A 15426-nucleotide genomic window follows, 5' to 3' on the forward strand; every position below is an offset into this window, starting at 1 on the left:
CCGTCCTCTACCTGTTCCAACTGTATTTCCTTCACTCCCAGCCTGTACATCTCTCCTGTTGTTTTGCACACCTCGGCCTCTTCCTCTTCCTGCAGTCTCCATCCAATTTAGACTGAGTGATTTCATAAGCTCTACAGCATCATGCAAGTCCTTCTTCAGGGAGTCATCCTACATAGGAACAGACACTGGCTCTCTCTGCATAAGCCTTTATTATTTCTGGACTTCCAATCAAATTCCTAGGCTCTTCTTGCATGCCAAGCTGTCTCAGTCTCTGGACTTTCCATTCTTTCTCCCTGGCCACTCTGACAGCATCTTCAAAACTATCCAAATTCTTCAGCTCTACTTTCAATCTGAGTGTAGGCTTTAGGCCAGCTATGAAACGATCACGCTTGATCATTTGAGGTGGTACTTCTAGAACAAGAGCTTCACACCACAAACTCCATAATCTCCCAAACTGAATTATGTACTGATTCACATCTTGTTCTTCCGCCTATCTCACTGAGCATAGCTCTTTCCAGACTTCATTAGGGCTCCTGGCTTGTGCAAACCGTGCAAGGAAAGCTGCTCTCACCACTGTATACTCTGGATTTTGTTGCTGAGGATGAGCAATCCTAAAGGTAGCAACTTGAGTCTGCAACCATGCTTTTGCATCTCCCTGCAAACAATAATTCAAGATCTGAAACAAAATCTCAGGGGCTGCCCTATCTTTCAGAAGTGCTGTAAATTCCATCTTTTCCAGGAATCTTACTGCATTTTCATATGGCATCCCCCAGTACTCTGGGAAATTCTGTGCCATCCTCACAATCTTTCAACTGTCACACACCCTCGCTTTCTCAACCACAACAAAACTGGAAGGCAACAAAACAAACACACTACTGAAGAAGCTCACTCTGCATCCAAAGAGCATTCTTTTTCCTGCGGACAAGCACTTTTAGAGCTCTCTGCACTCTGGCTCGGAGTCGGATCACACGTAGCTGGACCTCAATGCATCTGTCCTTCCCGTGACCACATTCTCCACACCACTCACACTGTATCACTCTCATGTGTGGATTTCTCCCCATTGCTTGCAACCTCCTCCAATCTTGTAAACTGAAGTGAACTGCCTCCGTGGAGGCACCAAAATATGACTGCAAAAAATGGTAGATCAAAACTATGCCTTTGTACTCCCTACAGTATCTTCCTTCTGCTCACCCAAAGCACCTAACAGAGGCACCAGACTTCCTATAGACCCTCGAAGTCACTATCTCTTACTAGTTCAAAACAAACACATCATCTAACTCTAATCTTGTTGACGGTAAAGGCAAATCCTTCCGCTCTTCCTCTCTCATATAAGCCAACACAGACCTGATACACTTATGCACTTCTGAATACAAGATTTCAACATGAATATTTACACCAAACTCTAGCCTTCCAATACATGGACCAAATTCCAGAATCAGATACATAAAACCACACTCTTTATTTTTCTTTCTGTCTATTTACACGGCATCATCAAACTCCTCATCAGTACATAAAGAAAACTAGTAAATATCTTCCGGTAATTCACTGTCACTAGGCATCTCTATATCATTCCACTCATCTTCATTTACATTCAATATGGGGTACCACATATCTCTATCTCTGACATCAAATATAACCTCACATTCAAAAACCCAATCAAAGACTATAACCTGTATGTTTGAATCTATGTCTATCACAAGGTACATTGCAGATTTCTCAACTCAGAACAATATATACAAAATGTCTTTAATTCTCAGCTTCCTGTTTACTAACAAAAAAACCTTGTCTAGAGTCACACTGCCTCAGTAGAACTCGTGCTCTGGTATCAGGTCTATGGCATAAAATAACTCTCTGGGCCATTTGCTGCGAGGAAACTCTAGTCCTGCTGCTTAGTCTGTGGTCTGCAAAATTAGTATCCACCTGTCCTCTGTGACGGAGCTTCTAACCATCACGTATTGAGAGTCTCTTGGTACTATTATTGCTTCCATATCCATGCTCATCTCAAAGACTAGAAACATCTCTTTGCTGCAGATTTGGACAGCCCACCAAACTGCTTCCTTTTCTGCTACTGCTCTACAAAAAAACCCTATAAAACATCTCTCCCTGATGCCCACAACTATCACGCAACAAATCAGGTCTGCTTTTACAGATTTTAGCAATCCTCTTGAGGCTAACTCACTTCTACAACTCCTATCTTCTCAGGACACAGTAGCCACATACTTTTCCTGATAAAATTCAGACAAAAACTCCTGTTTTTTGCATTTTTTCCCTTTCCAGACATCATATTCCAGCAAATCCAAACAACAGGCAGCAAAAAAACAGCAAATCTGAAATCGATTTCACTTTTTCCTGCAGTTCCTATGCCTGCTACTGACCAGGGACTCTCTTTATGAAGTCGCCCTGCTTCCTGCTGCACCGGCATGCAAAATTCAGCCACCTACCTGGCAAAATTCAGGTCGCCCTGCTGTTTTACACTTCCTGGCTCTGTTTCAACTCTACTTCCTGATTCCTCTGCCTCCCTCCTGCTCTTTTCTTACTTTTGGCACCTGTTTTCAGCAAAATCTCACTGTTCACCTTACCTGACACCCAAGAGCAGCAAATTTCAGCAACTTCCCGCGATGGAATTGCTCTCCCTGCCAACAAGTACTTGCTGTCCACAGCCTCCACACTGCAAGTCCAGCACTCTCTGCTCGAAAACCTCACTCCAGGCTCTCCTGCAAGCTGCTCTGGTTCTAGTTCTTGCTCCCTTCTACTACGAGGTAACTCCTTCCATATCGGCAGCCACCCCTCGACTCTTTTTCACGCCCTCCACCGAGCAACAATAGACCTCCCTTGCTCACGAGTCTCTTCTTCACGTGGCCCTCCTACAAGCTCACAATGCTCCTTCCTCCACTACCTGGTCTTCCCTCTTATGAGAACCTCCTCGAGCTTATGCACCTTGGTCTTGGTTGTTGTCCGCTCGCCTCGGAGCTCCTATCGAGCCAAGCTCACCTTCCGTAGCCTTCCTGTTCCCTGGAAAACAAGCTTCCCTCACAAAGCATACCAAAACTCACGGCCCTTTTGTATCCAAGGTATTGATCCAAGCCTCTATGGTTGAGACCATCTCCCGTTCGAAAGCTCCCGACAGCCATTGCTACATCCCCCCCTCTCAAGCATCATTCGAGACGGCCTTTTTTTCTCTCTCCCTCCTAGTATCCTCGCCTCTCAACTCGCCATAGCATCCCCCTTCCAGAATCCCCTCCGCCACCTCTTCTTTCCTTCTTCGATCCTCCCGATTCTCCCTCGAGCTCACGATCACCTCCCCCTCAATCCTCAAGAAGCCTCCAGCTCCTTTCTTACGTAGACATCTCATGCATGCCTTTTTATTAGAGCCACATCATCACGTGAAATTCACCACTCTCCATTAAAAAAATGCATATACCCTCCAAGGCACATTTTGGACCTCTTGGTCACTCAATTCTCACACATATCAGCATGCACCTGAAGACTTGTATACACCCATGTACACACTCACGAAGAGCCCCTTGGCATGGACATCAGAACATATCAAATTCTTGTAACATGCAAGAACATGTTGACTCAGGAAAATGTTTATAAAAAAACCCTTCATGACTTGACTTCATAAGACCCCGAAAACATTTCACTTGACCACACACTGGACGCCATGCTCTAGATGTCTGGTACGATCACATTGCTTTCCATCATCTCCCAGAAGTCCCTGTAGAAGCTTCTACCATCTGTACATCAGTGTAGAGTCCTTTTGGGAGTGTCCAAAACTCAATGCCACCACCAACTAGCTATATACATAGCTATGCACCTACCCATCAACATGCAACAAGTAAAAAACATATTTACATTTTTGTCCACACAACGTCCTTTGATAAAACCATTTTGCTCTTATAGAATCCAGTCTTTCATTTTACCTTGAATCCTTAGAGCTAATGCTTTAGCAAATACATTGTAGCTGTAGTTCAACATTGTAAGAGGTCTCCAATTTTTTATCTCATCCTTGGGAGCCTCCTTAGAAATCAATTTTATAATACCTCCATTAATACGAAGGGGAAGAAAACCTTTCATAACACTTTCTTGCCATAGCAGTAAAAGGTATGGTCCAATTAGCTCCCAAAAAAATTTGTAGAACTCAATTGGTAGGCCATCTTCCCCTGGAGTATTCCCATCTACCATTACAGCCACAGCTTCTTTTAGCTCCTCTAGATTGAAGGGTCTCTCTAGGTAGGGGAGGTCAAAAGATTTAATAAGCTTATCCCTATTATTTGATAGAGTTGTCTTGCCCTTTGTGTGTCCTCACTTGGAGGGCAAGTGTTGGATAGTAGATCCTTAATGTGATTCTAAATGTATTCAATTTTCTCCTCAATGTTATGTAGGTGGGGGCCATTTGGTCTTTTAAGGAGGGGAATCTCCTCTTGACACCTTTTTCTTATGATCATTCTAAAGGTTTCCTTAGTAGGCTGTCAATATTTCCAGCCCACCAGTCTCTATAATAAACTTTAGAGTCACTTAATCTGATCTGCTCTTGCTTCTGAAGCTCTTTTTTTGCCTTGTTTAGATCTACATGTGCCTCTTCATCACCCTCTTTGGCTTTTTGTTCTAAAGTGCTGATATTTTCTTGAATGCAATCCATTCTTTGAGCTCTCATCTGTGCCCTATTCTTTCGGGTTACTCTTAGAATATTCTGAGTATCCTTGACATCCAATTCCCAAGCATCTGAGGCTGAGGTGTGCTTAGAAAAAGCACTATGCTAGGCCATATTTATTAAGCTATGAACACTCTTAAACTGGAAAAGTTTGGGATCAGCCTTGAACCAGGAGGGACTCCCCAAAATCACATCAATTTGAAAAATCACATCAATTAGTGCTCTTGTTTGCGTGTACTCTTTAATAAGTTATGAGTGGGTGGTAGCCAGAATGAAAAATCCATGAGGCCTTAAGGTGATCCAATGACACAAAGAGGCAATCACCACAATCAAGAAGGCATGTCCTTTTTCACTAGTATCATCATATAGACCAATTGAGAAAACAAAGCTAGATAGTACTCTTCAAACAGTTTTCAAGCTTGCCATGTTAAGAGGTTATGGGTCAATGTCCAAAGAGTTTCCTGCTCTAATGATTATGCCATGTGATCATTTTGTTAAGGCGATCCAATGACACAAAGAGGCAATCACCACAATCAAGAAGGCATGTCCTTTTTCACTAGTATCATCATATAGACCAATTGAGAAAACAAAGCTAGATAGTACTCTTCAAACAGTTTTCAAGCTTGCCATGTTAAGAGGTTATGGGTCAATGTCCAAAGAGTTTCCTGCTCTAATGATTATGCCATGTGATCATTTTGTACATAACCACATGGATATCGTGTCCACATCTAGATGCCACATGGTAGATCTACATAGTGAGTTATCATATCATCTCCACCTTCAACATTATCCATGGTGATAGAGGACTAGTAAATTCTCTGTTCTAACATCAACTTGCAAGAATCACAATCAACATTGTTAGATCATATCTTTTTAAAAGTAGTAGTTAAATATCTTGGCCAATCTGTAGATTGATATTTGGAAGTGAGGTCAACAAATTCATTCAATTCCAATAATTTTTTAGGCTGCCTTACTTGAAGATGTCTAGGTTTGGTTGCGAAAGGATGAATCTGGGTCTTATGCTTTGTGAAGCTTTTGTAATGCCTATGGAGATAGAATCATGCAACGTTAGCCTGGTCATTTCAAACTACTAAATTTTCCATTTGTTACCAAACTCATCCAACATCAGATATTTCTTTGAGAAGTCTATAGTCTACCGCACAAAAAAATGAATCATAACTCAGACAACTACATGTCTATAGTGCTAGAACAAAAAATTGACAATGATTTGATAGGCCTCCTAAAATCTTGCAAACATTGCAAATGATGCATCCCACTTTCAATGAGGGAAGGGCAAAAATTGACTTATAAAAGAGCCAAAAATGCAAAAGCCCCATTCCATAACATTTTGTTAGAGTATGCAAACCTTGTGGGCTTGCATCAAAAATTACTCTAAAAGGTCATAATATTTGATAGGTCTCCTATAAGCTTGTTGATCATTTATAAAGACACATCCTAGTCTCAATTGTCAAAATGCCAACGTTCATTTGTAGAGCAACAGAATTGTAGAAGTACTTTACAAACCTTTTCTCCACAAACTTCATGAAGAAAACATGAGTTGTAGGCTTGTTTCCTCACCTTTGAATCCAAAGGAGTTTTGTTAGATGCCAAGGAGAATCTAGAATAAGCTCAATGTTAGAAATGTTGGTTCGTTCATGGATCCAACTAGTAGTCAAAATGTGAATCCTTCCCCTGCTCAAATTTACCTTCCAATGTAGGCATCTAGAAGAACTGCTTAACTTGTTTTCTTCTTTCATCTTGCACATTGCAAAAATTTGCCATACAATATCCTTTGATTCAATGGATTAGTATTATCTCTTTGTAAGATGATGTCCTCGTATAGAGCATCACAAACGTACAGGTGTTATCCAAGCTTAGGCACTACAAGGATAGAGCATCAAGTTAAGAGACTAAAAATACTTTCCCTATAGCATCAATGTGTTAGATATCAATGCTCCACTCTCGTGTAACTACACGGGAACTAGCTAACTCTACTTGTAAGCCCCCCATATGAGGAGAAGGCATTTGAGTAGCTCGGTTATCCGGTAGGTCCTAGTTTAGACACCAGATGGGAGCCATGTGTGGCCTGATGGCTAGACGGCTTCAAATAGAGTTGGCACACTGCCAAATAGGCTACATGCAAGTGCAGGAAGACATCCCATGACTAACCACACTGAGGGTAGATGGAGCATTTCCTGGGGCAGCCCACTCTCGGGTTGCAGGGCCCGTTTGGAGCCTCAGATGATCCCGGATGGCTTTGGGCCCGAACGGACACCATAGGTTAGTTTCTCTATTTTGCGCCACGATTCTATCGTGTTGGTGGCCTATTTTGGGACCAACCCCCAGTTGGCCGTTTTGGGCGAACTGGGTCTAACCGACTATGACTGGTGGCTATATAAGAGCAAGCCCGTGAAGCCCATTATCATCACTGGCTACAGCAACCCTGATTCCTTAGCCTCCGTCCTCTACTGTTTTCAACATGCCATCGAAGCTTCTCTCACTAGAGCGCACGGCTGGGAGGCAGCGCCATCTATTGTATCAGTTTTACAGTAATCAAATTTTTTATTCTCCATACTATCTGCTTTTCTCGCTTGCATACGAGATCCTATTATCTGTTGAGCACAGACGTTGTATTGTTTTCTTACATGGTATCAGAGCTTGGGCTCTAGCAAGAAGATTTGGTAGTGTGTTTCTGTTTGCGAGCAGATTGTGAGAGATGGCCCAGCCCGCAAGACTGCGAATCCCACCGTTCGGCGAAAGCGAAAAGTTGGATGGCACTAACGATCCATGCTGGAAGTTCAAGATGAAGACCATCCTAAGCGCATACGAGCTTTGGATATTGCTGCTGGGGTGGACGTGAAGCCGGTTGCGAGATCGGATCCAGCCAATGCAGGACAACAGATAGTACCAACTGCGGATGAGATTCTCGCATGGACAAGAAGAAATGCAGATGCGCTGTGTTCTATTGTCTGCACTGTAAGTGATTCTATATGGCATTAATTCAACATGTCACCACAGTAGAGGAGGCATGGACGGTCTTAAAAGATCAGTACGAGACCATGAATCAGAAGCGGATTCAGAATCTAGAGACTCAACTCGCGAACGAGAAATTATCTGAGTCTGAAGCGGCAGAGAAGTTCATCACCAGGGTGAAGAATCTGCGCGATTAGATGACTGTGATTGGCATCACCATCACCAGTGAGAATCTAGCATGAAGGTGCATACGGATTCTCCCACCAAGTGCGATGGTCTTGTTACGGCGCTGAATACGTAGAACAAAAATCCGCCCCTCAACTTTGAGGATTTCAGCACGATGCTTCCGGAGGAGGAGATGCGTCAAAAGACGAGGACTAGAGAAGATTCGGCTTTCTTGGTTGGATCAAAGAAAGGTAAGGATAAGGACTCTGGTAACCCATCTTCTTTTGATGATAAAAAGAGAAAGAAGAAGATCAAGTGCTTCCATTGCAACAAGGCAAGGCACAAGCAGAATGAGTGCCAGAAGAAGATTGCAGATGAGAAGAACGGAGTAAAGAAAGAGTCCAGCAATAGCGCGCAGGCAGTACTAGTAGAGCTGTTTGTAGCAACGAAGGCAGTTGCACGGAGGCAATTCATGTACCTACAGATGAACCTTGGGTCATTGATAGTGGTGCATCGCGCCACATGACCAGTCGGAAGGATTGCTATACCTCTCTACATCCGGTAGGGAATGACATCCTGGTAGCAATCGGCAATGATGCAAAATGTCTAGCAAAAGGAATAGGTACGATTGCTCTCAAGTCAGATGGAGTTGTAAAACAGTTGTTCGATGTTCTTTATGTGCCAGATATCAAGAGGAACTTGTTGTCCGTTTCTACGATCACGGATCGGGACCTCAAAGTTCAATTCGATAAGAATGGTGCACAGATTTTGGATCTTTAAGGGAAGGTCGTTGGTAAAAATACACCGCTCAACAACATCTACGAACTCTCAGCTTTCAGTGCTCGAGCCGATGTGAAGAACACTAAGCTGTGGCATGAGAGGTTTGGTCATCTAAACCTTAGTTGTTTAAAGGAGATGCATAAAAGTGGAATGATTGCAGACCTACCAGAAATTATAGATCTGCCCAATGTATGTGAAGCTTGCATGATGGGCAGCAGCATCAGCAACCCTTTCCTAAAGAGGCCAGTAGGACAAAGGCTCCTCTAGAGCTCGTTCACACGAACCTCTACAGAAAGATGGACCATCCGACTATCCTACCAGCCGTCACCATCCGGTTATCCCACCGGTTGTTGCCATAGCACTATCACACCAATCGTCACCATCTGACTATCCCGCCGACCGTTGCCATCCAACTATCTTGCCGACCGTTGCCATCCAACTATCCCTCCGACCGTGCCATCTGACTATCCCGTTGACCGTGGCCTTACGCCATCCCCCCAGCCATGGAAATAGCAAAATCTATATAAAGGAGCCCTATCTCATCGCGTCATCACCATAGTAGTTGCCCCCATACTCTGTCAAAATTCTGTCAGAAATCTCCCAACCCCCTATCCTCTTCCACATAGCAATCCAGCAATGAGTATATGTCCTCAAACTCCTCTTCCACCGATTCCCTCATCACTCAGTTGCCCTCCTTCTTCCTAATGGATCCGGAGAATGAATTTTTTGAGTTTGAGTCGGAGCTTGGCCTCCAAAACCAACCCCCTATTTCACAAGCCGCCGGTCCCTCCGACTCGCAAAGTACGGCCTCGGCCACAATCTGTATGCCCTCTGACTTTCCAGTTGAAGATTTATGAGTAGAGGAGGAAATATATATGCAACAAGCCACCCAAGAGGTACAGACAACAGCAGGCACGCCCCCTTCAAGCACGTCAAGAAAGCACACCCCGACCTTCACACAAGGGGAGTCCAAAATCATGCACTCACAAACGCACTCGTCGCTTGGAGAGACACAGCTCCAACAACTCGATGCATGCACCATCCACTCCCGCTACACATACAAGGGGCATGATTATGCCCTCCATTCTCACACCACAGTGGTGTATGAGGCACTAAAGGAGTCGGTAGTGCAAGACGTACTCACAGTTGTTGACAGGCCTGGGATCCGTGGTGGCAGATCACCTTCCTTGCCACTTGGACATGAGACTCTTGGGAGAATTACTCTAGGCCTACAACTCCAACACAAATGTGGGTGTTCTTTGAGATGCAAAGAGCACTCCCCACTTCAACCACCTCAGCGTAAACATGGTATGAGCCGCCTTCGACCTGTCCATCATCGGCGACAAATACGCAACGAAGAAGAAGGGTCCTCAGTAAAATCTTCTACTATGACCACAAAAAGAGCAAAGGGCACATCCACTTCATAGATATCATCAAGCTAGAAGTGGAAAGGCCGACAAGGGCCCTGCAATGGGGTTGACTCAAGTCAGGCACACTGACCACCACCAGTCGGTCATGCCAAACATTTTGTTGCGGTTGGCAGAAACCTCGGTCACAAACTGGGCCGATTACTTCTATAATCAGACCATGTGTCACTCAATCGTGACCTTGCTGGCTTTGGATTTCTGCTATGGATTTAGAGGCTGGGAGCTATGGCGCATCACAGAGCACCCTTGGCGTGGATGAGCAGATCGCTTAATGTTGTTGAAGAGCCATCAGAGCCGAACGTTGGAGATGCTAGGAGCATCATCCCTGGAGGCGACAGTGAGAGAAGCCTACTTGGAGCCGCTCGTGATATATGTTGCTGGTGGCCATCTGGATGTGAGGCTGGAGCATTTCGTAGGTGCTGCTTTAGAGCTACAGGGGTCGATGGAGCCTTAGAGCTCCTTAGATGCAAGTCACTGCAGTGAAGGGTGTTGGCACTATGGTGACTACTTGCTAGCGAGTCATTGCCACACCTTAGCACATAAGTCCTGTGAGCATTAAAGCCCATTGGTTGGAGAAGTAGCCGCCTGAGATGGAGACGTCTGGTTGCAGAGGCTGGGCGTCGTGAGGTTGGTCTACAAACTGAATGGAGAAGGGTCGCATAGATGTTGTTGCAGGTCCGTGGCAATATCTATTGCTATCACATTGCATGACGTTGGAGTGTTGAGGCTTTGCTGCTTTGCAAAGTTACTGCTGTAGAAGGAACTGCTGGTCGAATGGCTTGCTAGAGGCCTTTTGCTACCCACCAAGTCTATAATCCAACATCAAGAACTCATTGCGGGCCATGTTTGGAAGTGATGTTGGGTCATTGCCCGTTACATGTAGGGTTCCAAGTTGAGGCAGCGTGTTTGCGAGGCCAGTCAGTAGCGCACTGTGGAAGGACCCTTGCTGGCTGGAGCTTAAGTAAGTGTCTTTGACTGATGGCGCCTTCAAGCTTGCAGTTGTTGGAGCAGCAGTATCATGGCCATTGGGTCCCATTTGCATGACTAGAAGACCACCAATGCATTTTTTTGAACCAAAAGAGGGGATGCATGTGCAAAAACATGAAAATGTTCATTCTTGACCATGCAAATGGGATCCGATGGCCATGATACTTTGTATTGGCCTAACTCTAGGTGAGATTAAGTCCCTTGCAAAGCATCATGGCCATAAACTCCCATTTACATGAACAAGACCATCGAGGCATTGTTTTAAACCAGAAGAGGGGATTGTTTTACATGCATGGGCAAAAACATGGAAATGTTCATTCTTGACCATGCAAATGGGATCCGATGGCCATGATATTTTGCACGAGCCTTATTATAGTTGATTTTAAGTCCCTTGAAAAGTACCATGGCCATCGGGTCCCATTTTCATAACTAGAATACCACGAGTGCTTTTTTTGAACCAGAAGAGAGGATGCATGGGCAAAAACATGGAAATGTTCATTCTTGACCATGCGACCATGCAAATGGGATCCGATGGCCATGATGACCATGAAAATGGGATCCTATGGTCATGATATTTTTCACATGCCTCAATCTAGTTGAGTTTAAGTCCCTTGCAAAGTTTCATGGCAATCGGTCCCATTTGCATGACTAGAATACCACCACTGGTGCAGTTTTTTGAGCCAGAAGAGAGGAGGTAAAACATGGAATGTTCATTCTTGACCATGAAAAGGGGAATTTATGGCCATGAAATTTTTCATGGGACTTAATCTATCTTAGTTTAGGTCCCTTGCAAAGTATCATGGCCATTAGGTCCCATTTGCATGACTAGAATACCACCGATGCATTTTTTTGAACAAGAAGAGGGGATCTCTCCCATCCTTCACTGATCTTCTACAGCTTGTCAAGACCTCCACAGTTTGGAAGCACCTCTCCACAACTATGGATGACCAGTGCACCTTGCAAGCATCCATTTGTACCAGGTATGTTGTTAAGTCTTTCTTTCCTTTCCCCTTCCCCTTTCGCTTTCCTTCACTTTTCCTTTCCCTTTCCCTTTCCCTTTCCCTTTTCCTTCCCTTTCCTTCCCTTTTCCTTTTCTTCTATTTTCTCCCTTTCTTTCTTCTCTTTTCTCCTTCTTCTATTTTTCACTTTTCTCCTATTCTCTCTTCTCTTTTCTTCCTTCCCTTCTTCCCTTTCTCCCTTATCTTTTCTCCTTCTTCTCTTTTCTCCCTTTTCTCCCTTTCCTTTTCCCTTCCTATTTTCTCCATTTCCTTTTTCTTCTCTCTTTTATTTATCCTTCTACTTTTCTTACTCATTCCTTCCCCTAATTGTCCATTTTCATCTCCCCCCGTTCCTTTTGTTTCAAAATGTATGTATGTTTAATTAATTGAATTTGCAATGCGTGTTAGGCTTTATGAATGTACGACTTTTAGAAATAGTATTAAAACATATGCTTTCCCTTTCTTTTGAAATGAATGTGTGTTTAATAAGTTGAATTTGCAAGGCCTATAGGTTCAAATCATATGCATATACATACACTTAAAGCTTAAAAGCTTTATGCCCGATTTGAAGCATATTTATGAATATGCTTCAAATCGGGCATAAAGCTTTTAAGCTTTAAGCATATGCATGAGTGTATGCTTTAAAGCTTTAAGCTTCATGCATATGCTTCAGATGGAACAAATGGGATCCCAATCCTCCACAGTCCCATGATCAACAAGCCTCTCCTCCCTTCCACATGTCTTCAAAGAAAAAATAAAAGACTCTTTTCCCCCTCTTTTTCCTAGACATAACCTTCCTTACCAAAGGCTTCTTTCAAACCCTAAATGTCATCCCTTGAGCCGCTCACCTTGGCATAAGGGATGAGTCTACATAATGGAATTGGGAACATTGAAAGAAATTGAAGAGCCTAGTCCTTTGAAGGATATCTTCTCCCTATCCAAATGTAATGAATTTTCATCCACACGATCACTCACCAGAGGAGGAATCTCTAGCTGGACAATGTAAGGCACTATCTACATACAAATCTCCTCAAGAGCTATTGTACGATGACTCAGATGACGTTGAGGCCTCAATATGTAGAGACACAACTTGTTTCAATCTAAGGGGAGTCCTAGGTACGTGTAGCCATGGGACGCAGTCTCAAATTGTCTCTCAAAGCATGAGTAGGCAAATGGATGAGCTTTCATAGATGATGAGCCTTTGATTGATGAGGATTGTTGGATGCCCTAAAGGCCCTCCCTTTACAAAATTGCCCTTGAGAGGATGGATTGACACCATCCTTTGCATCCCTATGATTGGCCTTTTAGGAGATTTTGGACTCAAGCTCCCTTCCACAATCTTTGAGGCATGGTTGGATTTTTTTGATCCCAAAGGGGGGAGATAGGGCTAATCTTTTCTAGTGGAGACTAATCACTCTAATGGACATTATGCACAAGATCTTATCTAAGATCTTGAGTTTACAATTGTAGCCCCACCTAGTGGATAGTATTCACAACATCCAAATAGGTTTTGTTCATGTAGCATCTTGGACAACATCTTCACATTTTGGGGGGCATTGAAGTGGGCCAAGGAGGAGTGCCAGCCCCTTACTATCCTTCTCTTGGATTTTGAAAAGGCTAACAATAGGAAAGAGTGGTATTTTTGGAGTCACTATGCAGAGAGCAGGCTTCTCAAACAGATGGATTAGAGTGGTCTTTTTCCGAAGTCACTATGCAGAGAGTAGGCTAATCAAATAGATGCATTAGAGGGGTCTTAGCCTTATACGCACAAATTTCTAGTCAGATTCTTGTTGGTGGACACATGGGCAAGGATTTTTCTCTTTCTCACTCAATTCGGTAAGACTTTCCCCTCTCTCCCTTTCTTTTCCTCTTCATATAGTTGAGGCACTAGGTTACCTTTTGCACTCTCAAACTATCTGAGGCTCTAAATCTAATAGGTGGAGCTATTGGATTCGGAGTTTCCAGATAACACCACCCTTTATGTAGAGGGTTCAACAATGAGCCTTGAGGTACTTAGGGGGGCCTTGGATTTATATCGTGTGGCCTCTAGGGCTAGGACCAACTAGTTAGCTACCTTGTTGTTGCAATACAAGAGGCCCAAGAGATTCATGACTAGGTACAACCCTTGGCTTTCCGTGGATTTTGTGGGGGTAGATAGTGAGATATCAAGGTTGCTATGTGGGTATAGGTAATTCAAGAAAGTAGTAGAGTGTGTAGCTTTTTATGGTCAAGTTCCAATGGTATGTGAAATACTAGAGCCAGGATCACTTGGTAGATAGTGATCCTACCACAAGCATAGGGAGGTCTAGGAATCATGGATCCAAAGATGCAAAGTAGAGACCTATTGGGAAAGCTAGTGGTGTGAGGCCTCAAACTAGACTCTAAACCATAGAATATTTTTCTTTGGTAGGGCTTCTTTGAAACAAACCTCATACATGAGGACTATGTCCCCCTCACAAGGAAGGGCTCCCCCTTCATGAGGAGTCTCCATATGGTTTGGTAGTGCTTGTTGGGGGGACTCATTTGGGTTAGTCCTACATGCCTTGAGGAGTTTGAACAATAGCCACTCATTTTGCATCCAAAGGTTTAAGATCATGAGGGTCTCATGTTCAAGGTCAAGAGGGTATCACATCAACCGATCACAGGGGATAGTGGCCTTTCTATGTCATTTGAGACATAGAGACATCTACCCTTGGAGGTGGAGGCATGGGTATAGGAAGTTTTGCATCTGAGGGGGGAAAGCACACGGAAGATAAAGAACGATGCAATGAGCCATGTTTCGTCTCCGTCTCCTCATCACTAACGTCCAAAATGATGAGGATTTAGGCTTGATAGAGTGGAAGAGACTCATAGTTGTGGGTTACTTGGGCCGAGTGTGAACTACAAACCCCAACACAGTCTTAATATGACAGGAGGTCACTTAATCATGGCTTGGTTATGGGAGGACCAACCTCTTCACGAAGATTCAATGCGACCCAAGGGAAGCAAATACATCATGCATAAATTATGTAAATACATCATGCATAAACTATGTAAAAAATTATCATGTGTGTCTTTGCTTACTGCCTTCGAGTAACAAGGGGACATAGACATATTATGTCGTTCGTCACACTGTCACTATTGCTAGGTGTCATCTTGACCATCTTCTCCTTCCCTAGATGCATTAGGATCTAAAAATGCATTGAGGGGGTCACTTGACTCTAGATCTTAGATAGTCTACAACACATCCCATGTCGTTGGCTATATCCACATCGTCATGAGGACATTAATAGGTCCATCATCATGAGGACATCGATAGGACCATCCCCCCTCGTGACCATGGATGATTTGCTCGAGCTACGATTGAAGTACTTAGATGCTGCATGCAAGGGGTGATTATGACCACTAGTCCCACACGAGGTCATGTGTGAAGGGTGTTAGATGCGAAAAATACATGTTGACA

The sequence above is a fragment of the Dipteris shenzhenensis genome, chromosome 16 (assembly GCF_047967505.1).
Source record: "Dipteris shenzhenensis isolate YYH24624 ecotype China chromosome 16, Dip_SZ_1.0, whole genome shotgun sequence".
NCBI classification, from domain to species: domain Eukaryota; kingdom Viridiplantae; phylum Streptophyta; class Polypodiopsida; order Gleicheniales; family Dipteridaceae; genus Dipteris; species Dipteris shenzhenensis.